Here is an 8,662-nt window from a genome sequence, read left to right as displayed (position 1 = left end):
CGGAAGATGACCAAATTGCTAACATCATGGCAACTCATTTTCATAATAAAAGCAAAAATTCCCCATAAAGTTATTTCTTCTAATACAGATCTGTCAGATGACCTTCACGCTTTAAATTCACCTTTCACCTTTCAAGAGCTTACTTTTGCGATATCTACGCTAAAAAATTCTACGGCAGGAAGTGACAATATACCATCCATATTCCTCAAAAATTTAGCTATCAATGGACTTAAAAAACTACTTTCATTTTATAATTCTCTTTGGATCAACGAAAAGTTTCCTAACCTATGGAGACAATCAATCATTCTTCCAATTAAAAAACCCGACAAACCTTCAATAGAGCCATCCTCTTATAGGCCCATCTCATTAACTTGTTGCATGTGTAAATTAATGGAAAAATTAATCAATAATAGACTTATCTGGTTTTCTGAAAAGCATAACATAATTAGCTCGGGTTCAATCGGGATTCAAACCACAACGAAGCGCAATGGACAATTTAGTATTACTACAAAATCATGTAACCGAGAATTTCAATAAGAAACATGATACAGTTTTGGCAGCCTTCGATATTGAAGGCGCCTTCTACAATATTCCAAAGAATGTAATATTACAAAAACTCATCGATAATAATATTACAGGCAATATTTACGCATTCATAGATAACTTTTGAAATCACCGTAAATTTAAAGTTAGAATAAATGGAAGTGAGTCACATGATCTCGAACAAGAAGTTAATCAACCGGTAAAAGCTCTACTGTACACTGATGATCTACTTATTTACTGTAGTGGATCAAGCATATCCAGTACATCAAATCTTATTTAAAATGCTGTAAACAACGTATATTCCTGGTCCACACAACATGACATCAAACTTTCCAACTCAAAATCCAAAATACTAAGATTTACCAGAAAGCAATCAAGTGCTCATAACCCGGAAATATATCTAAACGATGTTGCTTTACCCACAGTAAATCATCATAAAATCTTGGAGCTAGTATTCGATCAGAAGTTAAACTGGAAAATACACTTAAAAAATCTAAAGGACAACTGTGCTGGTAAGCTAATCATTTTGATAACACTTGCACATCATCAACGAGGAACAAAAAAGAAAATTATGTTGATAATATACAGATCCCTGATTTGTTCCAGGTTAGATTATGGTTGTTTATTGTACATGACTGCATCAAAATCTGATTTAAAAAAGTTGAATCCGATACACAACAGTGCTCTGAGCCTATGCTTGGGAGCATTCAGATCCAGTCCCTCAGATAGTTTACACGTTGAAGCTAATGAAGCTTCACTTTGGGTCAGACGCCAGCAGCTATTACTTAACTACGCTGCTAGGATATCAGCCACTCCCAGTAATTTAGTATATTCTTTGATAGCTAACCCCCAAGAAAATATTGGTCTTATTTCGGGCAAACTACCCACGATTCGACAGCTACTCTCACCGCTTTTACAAAATATAGACTTGACAGCTACTTCCCCCAATAAGATCTCCTCCGTTCCTGCTTGTAATAAAACTATCCCCAAAATAAATACCACCTTAAGTCAGTATCCCAAACACGAAACTCTTCCGTTAACTCTCCAACACATGTTCCTAAATATTGTTAGCCAATTACACTCTGACCTAATAATCTACACTGATGGCTCCAGAAATAATGACAGAGTTAGTTGTGCAGTCACAACGTCAACAGAAATCATCAAAACATCGACCCTACCATCATTTTGCAGCATTCATACAGCTGAATTAGTAGGAATACTTCACGCAATAAACTCTTTATCACATAATTAGGCATCTCTGACTCCTTAGCATCTATCAATTTCATAAAAAATATTTTCACAAGACATCCAATTGTTAAAGCCATCCATGACTCAATTAACTCACTAACCTCTCAAAGAGTCATTCCGACAATCATCTGGGTACCCTCCCATGTAGGTCGTAGGTATTCAAGGAAATGAAAGAGCAGACGCCGTAGCCACATCAGCACTATCATCAACCAGTGATCCTGAATGTATCCAAATAGACAAAGATGTAAAATGTCATTTTAAACATTTAACAGGCAACTGCTGACAAACCCAGTGGAATAGGCTGCCTTCGAAACTGAAAGAAATTCAACCGAATATTGGTACATTTACACCGCCAAATATCTGCAGAAAATCAACCGTAGTACTTAAAAGACTGAGAATTGGGCATACCAGACTAACCCACGGATATTTAATGGCTTCTGAAGACCCTCCTATGTGCCAATATTGCCAATGTCAGCTGTCAGTAAAATATATACTATTCGATTGTCGAAAATATCAACATGAACGACGATTTCATAGACTCAAGAGTAGCCTGAATGAAGCACTAAACTCGCCAACTGATATTCTCCACACCATAAGCTACCTGCGAGATATTAATATTTTCAATAAAATATAAATATTCATGTAATGTAAATCACTCGAATCTATGTATTTATTGTATGTATTGTCCTTTTCATGATCATTTTTCAGTGCGTAACAAATGATAGGAAAAAGGGTAAGTCCGTGATAATACATATTTATGACATTTATTCTAACATGACATTTTAGTTAAATCTGACAGTTGTCACATTTTATTTTCAATTTGAAATAAAAACAAATCAAATGTGTTTCTTGCATTTATAAAATGGTATTTTTTTTATTTGTATAGTCTTATAAATTATACAGATTATATTTGTAATATTATTATCTAATTAAAAAAAATTTATTTTTTATTATGGCGCCATCTATCGACAACTAGAATAACTAGAATAAATATTATAAAAATGTCACCGACGAAATGTAATCACCGACGTGCCTTTTTTTCTGTCACATACAATTTAATGCGTTAGAAAGAAATCGAAAAACTGTGACGCACTGAAAGATGATCACGAGAAATACTGTACGTATTGTTCACTAATGTATAATTGTACCTGTGTCAATGATCATTGTAATCAAGACACGTTTATTCAATAAAAAAAAAATACATAAACAATTAAACGAGATAATTCCAAAAACTCTTTATTTTTGCAGTAATTTATAAATATTAATAACTTAAAAAATATACTAAATAACTTTGTAAAAGGTATTCCATAATAAATCCAACATCAGCGTTAAAATTCCTAAAATAAGTATTTTCTTCAAGTGTCGCCTCCGCGACGGAGGTCAGCAATCATCATAGCTATTCGGACTTTGGAGACAGCTGCCCTGAAAAGTTCGTTTGATGTACATCCGTACCATTCTCTCAGGTTGCGCAGCGACGATATTCTGCGTCTCCCTCTGCTTCTTTTTCCTTGAATTTTTCTTTGCATAATGAGTTGGAGCAAGTTGTACCCCTCTCCACGTGTAATATGTCCGAGATATTCCAATTTTCTGGTTTTAATTGTATTTAAGACTTCCATTTCTTTATTCATCTTTCTCAGAACCTCTTTGTTTGTGACGTGTTCTGTCCATGCTATTTTCAAAATTCTTCTATACAGGGTGTCCCAGACTAATTTAACCACGCTATATCTCTTCAACGAATAAAGATTTTCGAATGGGACAAAAAGTGATATATTCTACTTGTAATACACTTTAACATGGCATACAAAAAATCATCCCCTAAATATTCATCCCTTAGTTACAACCCCTAACTTTAATTTTTTTAATAGCACTCTGTATATTTTTTATAGTTTTGGATGTGGTCTTTTATCGTTTATTCAACACATTTTTTGAAAATAAATTCGGTTCATAAATAACCAAGAAACTATCAGTTTATTTTTGTTAATTATTTGTCCCAGACTAATTTATCCAGGCTATATTTCTTAAACGAATAGAGATTTTCGAATGGGACAACAACTGATCTATTCCATTTGTAATACACTTTCATATGGCGTAGATAAAATTTATCCCCTAAATATTCATCCCTAACTTACAGGGTGATATTAAATAAATAAATTACGTATTTTTTATGGGAAATAAGCCACAATTTTACTAAAAAATGAATTTATTAACGTTTAGAAGCCCAAATCGGGTTTCGTTGTCAAAATACAAAATACAATAGTATTTTGTATTTTGACAACGAAACCCGATTTGGGCTTCTAAACGTTAATAAAATCATTTTTTAGTAAAATTGTGGCTTATTTCCCATAAAAAATACGTAATTATAAAAATGCCACAAGGAAATAGCTTCAGAACACCATAAATAAATAAAGTTAGGGGTTGTAACTAAGGAATGAATATTTAGGGGATAATTTTTTTTCTACGCCATATTAAAGTGTATTACAAATGTAATAGATCAGTTTTTGTCCCATTCGAAAATATCTATTCGTTTAAGAAATATAGCCTGGATAAATTAGTCTGGGACACATAATTAAAAAAGCTAAACTGATATTTTCTTGGTTATTTACGAACCGATTTTATTTTCAAAAAATGTGTTGAATAGACGATAGAAGACCACATCCAAAACTATAAAAAATATACAGGGTGCTATTCAAAACATTAAAGTTAGGGGTTGTAACTATGGGACGAATATTTAAGGGATGATTTTTTTAGGCCATATTAAAGTGTATTACATGTAGAATAAACCACTTTTTGTCCCATTCGAAAATCTCTATTCGTTTAAGAGATATAGCGTGGCTAATTTAGTCTGGGACATCCTGTATACCCACATCTCGAATGATTCCAGTTTTTTCATTGATAGTCGAGGAAATGAAACTGAAAAAATGGCAAAACCTCGCAATTTTTTCGTCCAGCATCGATTTGTACAAAAATTTGGGATTAGGCTCATTTCACCCTCAAGTTCATTTTATATATTGAGCCGTTGCACGATTTGCGTTTTTAAGGGTGAAAACTACCCCTAATTATTTTTTTTAAATACCATTTTAAACTTTAATATTGTCAACATTTTATTCTTATTAGTTACATAATTATTGTTTTATGCTTTAAGATATAATATCATAATATTTCAACCCTTACATCCCACCCTTGTTCGAGCTATATATAAAAATTGACTCAAATAATAATATCGGCTTGCATCAATTTACACATATTTTACAATTACAATTTACAATAGAAAATTTGAGATTAGGATCATCTCACCCCGTACTTTATATTCTATATCATTCTCGAGGGCGTAAATTATTTTAAGGGGTGTAAACTACCCCTTATTTTCAAAAATTATTTAAAATAATTGTAAACTTTAATATGGGTAAAATTTGGTTATGATTGGTTAAATAATGATTGTTTTATGTTAAAGGATATAATATCATATTTCAACCCTTAAAAACCACCCTTAATAACATTGCAATTTTTATAAGTAGATAATTTAATAGATCTATACAGAAAAAAAAGTAGAAATAAAAAATTACAAAAACATTTATTTACACAAAAATACGAATTTACAAATATGTACAAATACAAATACAAATAGTTTTTTAGTCACCTTCCAGTATAGGAACTAGTTCTGTGGTATTATATAATATATTGAAAATGCTCTATACGCTCTGAGCTTCGCTGGTGACGCTCCTAGCGGATTACTAATTTAACTTTCAGCGGTAATTTTTAAATTTATTATTTAATTGTTATCGCTTAACATTTACAACGCAAAAAAGTAATTAAATTGTAATCGATTTTTTTTAAGATTTTGCTAATCATTTTGACGTTCTATTGATAAAATATGAATTTCTTACTTCGAGTACTTTCACAATTATCGTGTAGATGGCGCTAAGATTTTTAGATTAAATTATAATTACATATTACGGAACATTAAAAAAACTTAAATTCAGTATTTAAAACGTAAGTATATTTAAGGTAAAAATATATACCACAGCTTTGACCAACTAATATTTTTTATAATTAATGTTTTTAATTTTAATTTTAAATTAATCACTTTGACATTTATGTCAAATTTCCGGTAAACGTTTACATACTTGCCACTACTGGCGCTCGCGAATTTGTAAATATCCCCTCTACGTACGAGCTCACAGCGTATAAGCGGACTATTCGAATTTTTCGAAAAAAAAATTCGTTTTTAATCAGATCTCCTTTATATTTGGCGTTAAAAGTTTTTTTAAAAACGATGTTATAGGATTTTTTAAGAGCTATAAGACTGTGTAAATGAAATTTCGTAAGATCCCTTAGTTTTTAATTGGGGTGTGTTTAAAAGGCTCAATAAGGAGGTGTTTGCTCGTAAATAGAGAATTTAAATAGCTATATCTCGCTATCTGTTCACTGTAATAAAAATCTGTGCACAAAGAAATTTTAGCTATGAGGAAAGCTATAATTTAGTAGTTACAGAAGAGTTCAGAGAAGTTCATTTTTTTGGTATCTCTAGTATTTTCGGAGATATTTGGAAGAAAATGGTGAAAAATACGAAATTTCAAAAAATCAATTTTCCTTTATACTCTAATTTTTCTAAAATTAGGCCTTTTAAATGGGTCAAACTTCTTGGGCGTATTACTAATACAAATTTAAAAGGAATTACAGAAAAGTGAAGACACATTTTTAATTGGGAGTGTAGTTAGGGGGTCGTTTTCACTGATTTTTTTATAAAGAAAAGCAGGTACCGACCTTTTTTGATCATAAGTCAGTCAATTTTTATGCTAGAAACTTTTTGTTTTTTTTTTTATTTTGAAAGGTGTAATTGTATCATTGAAAAAAGATTATGTAAGTTTTCCTCTAAAAATGCAAAGTTTTCCCGTTATTTGGCTTTGAATATTTCAAATTATACATTTGACGAAAAAAGCTAACTTTTAACATGCTGTATCTCGGTTTGTATTTGTCGGAAAAATGTTATAAAAAAAGAATTTGGTTTGTGTTACTAAAATACACAATGTCGATGGACACAGTTTTTTTTAGATTAAATGCATATTTTTCGAGTGATTCTCAAAAAACTCTCTAAAAAAGTGGATTTTTTTGTCGAAAAACTGTTACTTTCAACCGCGAATAATTCGAAAAATATTAGTTTTACGAAAAAAATGTAAAATATATTTTTTGCTTAGAATTACGTTTTACACCGATTTACATGGTTAAAATTTAATGAAAAATTCCCACCCCCGAGATGGGGTGACAACCACCCTCAAGGTTTTAGCGTACAGCGGCATGATATAGAAATTGATCCTTGGACTATTTTTTGTGAAAATTTCAATTAAATCCATGCTGGACGAAAAAATTGCGAGCCAAAATGCTTTATTTCCTCGACTATGATGCCGCATTCAAGGTCCAAGCTTCTATTCCGTAAAACAGAGTCGAGAAAACGTAGCACCTAGCCAAACTTACTCTTAGCTCTAAAATTAGATCTCTTGTGCAGAGCACTTTTCTTATTTTGTTAAAATTCGCTCTAGCCTTTTATATTCTAATTTTAATCTCCTGGAAGTAATCATTTGTGGAGTTGATCATTGTTCCAAGATATGCATATTGGTCTACTCGTTCGACATTGGTTCCGTTTATGAGGAGATTCTCGTTGTTTCTTTGACTTTTAGATATTCTCATAAATTTTGTCTTCTTAATGTTCATTGTTAGACCGTATTCTTGGCTATATATCGCTATTCTGTTAACCAGTCTCTGAAGATCTTCAATATTTTCCGCTAAGAGGACAGTGTTATCTAATGTTGTTAATGGGAACTCCGTTAAGCTTTATTCCAGCTGTTTTACCCTCAAGTGTTTTTTACGATCTCTTCCGAGTAGGCATTAGCCCTTAAACGCCCAACCTTTTTTAGGTTCCATGTACGCCCAAGGGTGGGTAAAAAAGGTCCACCTCGAAAATAGTTAATATAGTTATTGAGAGTTGTTGAAAATGGATTAAACTTAAGAATCTTATGCTTAATAAACAAAGCATCTTCTAAAATATTAATACAAACAATTTAAAAACCTTACAACAAAATTACAATGTACATCAAAATTAACATACCAGTACAAGCCAGTAATTCAGATTTGTCGATTTTCTCCACATTCTTCCTTTCAACCTCCTCATTGGCGGATAATTATGTAGATTATGTAATTATACGTCGATAATTATATGGATTACGTTCCTACCAACGAGAAATTATATAGAAACCTTTAGGAACAAGTTTTACCAAGGGTGTACTTTTTATGCCCATCCATATTTAACTGAAGATGCTACATTTATTTTCAAAAATATCGGTAGAACCAAATTAATATTCGATAAAGGGCTGTCTTTTCAACAATAAGTAATTTTTTTTAAATTTTAAAACACGTAATAAATATGTTACAAGCGAATACGCATTAGGTGGACATTTTTTACCCACCCTTGGGCGTTTAAGGGTTAAAGAAAACTGGCGGCAATACGCATCCCTGTCTCACTCCACGTCTAATTTCAATTTCCCCTGACTGTTCGTTAACACGTACTTTTGCTCGCTGCTTATAGTATAAATTAGCTATGATCCTGAGGTTATTGTAGTGTATCTTTTTAATTTTAGGATGTTCATTAATTGTTCATGTCGTAGTTTATCGAAAGCTTTATTGTAGTCAATAGAACATACCTATGTATCTTGATTGACGTTAAGCCACCTTTTTATTAGTATATTAAGTGAGAAAAGAGCTTCACGCATTCCTAGGCCTTTCATCATCATCTTGGTGCTACAGCCCTTAGAGGGCCTCGACCTTTCTCAAGCTTTCTACGCCAATCTGTTCTGTCCCTTGCTTGCATTTTCCAGTT

Source organism: Diabrotica virgifera, chromosome 9 (genome assembly GCF_917563875.1).
Source record: "Diabrotica virgifera virgifera chromosome 9, PGI_DIABVI_V3a".
NCBI classification, from domain to species: Eukaryota; Metazoa; Arthropoda; class Insecta; order Coleoptera; family Chrysomelidae; genus Diabrotica; species Diabrotica virgifera.
The sequence above is the reverse complement of the archived record's forward strand: the minus strand, read 5'-3'. Positions refer to the sequence as shown.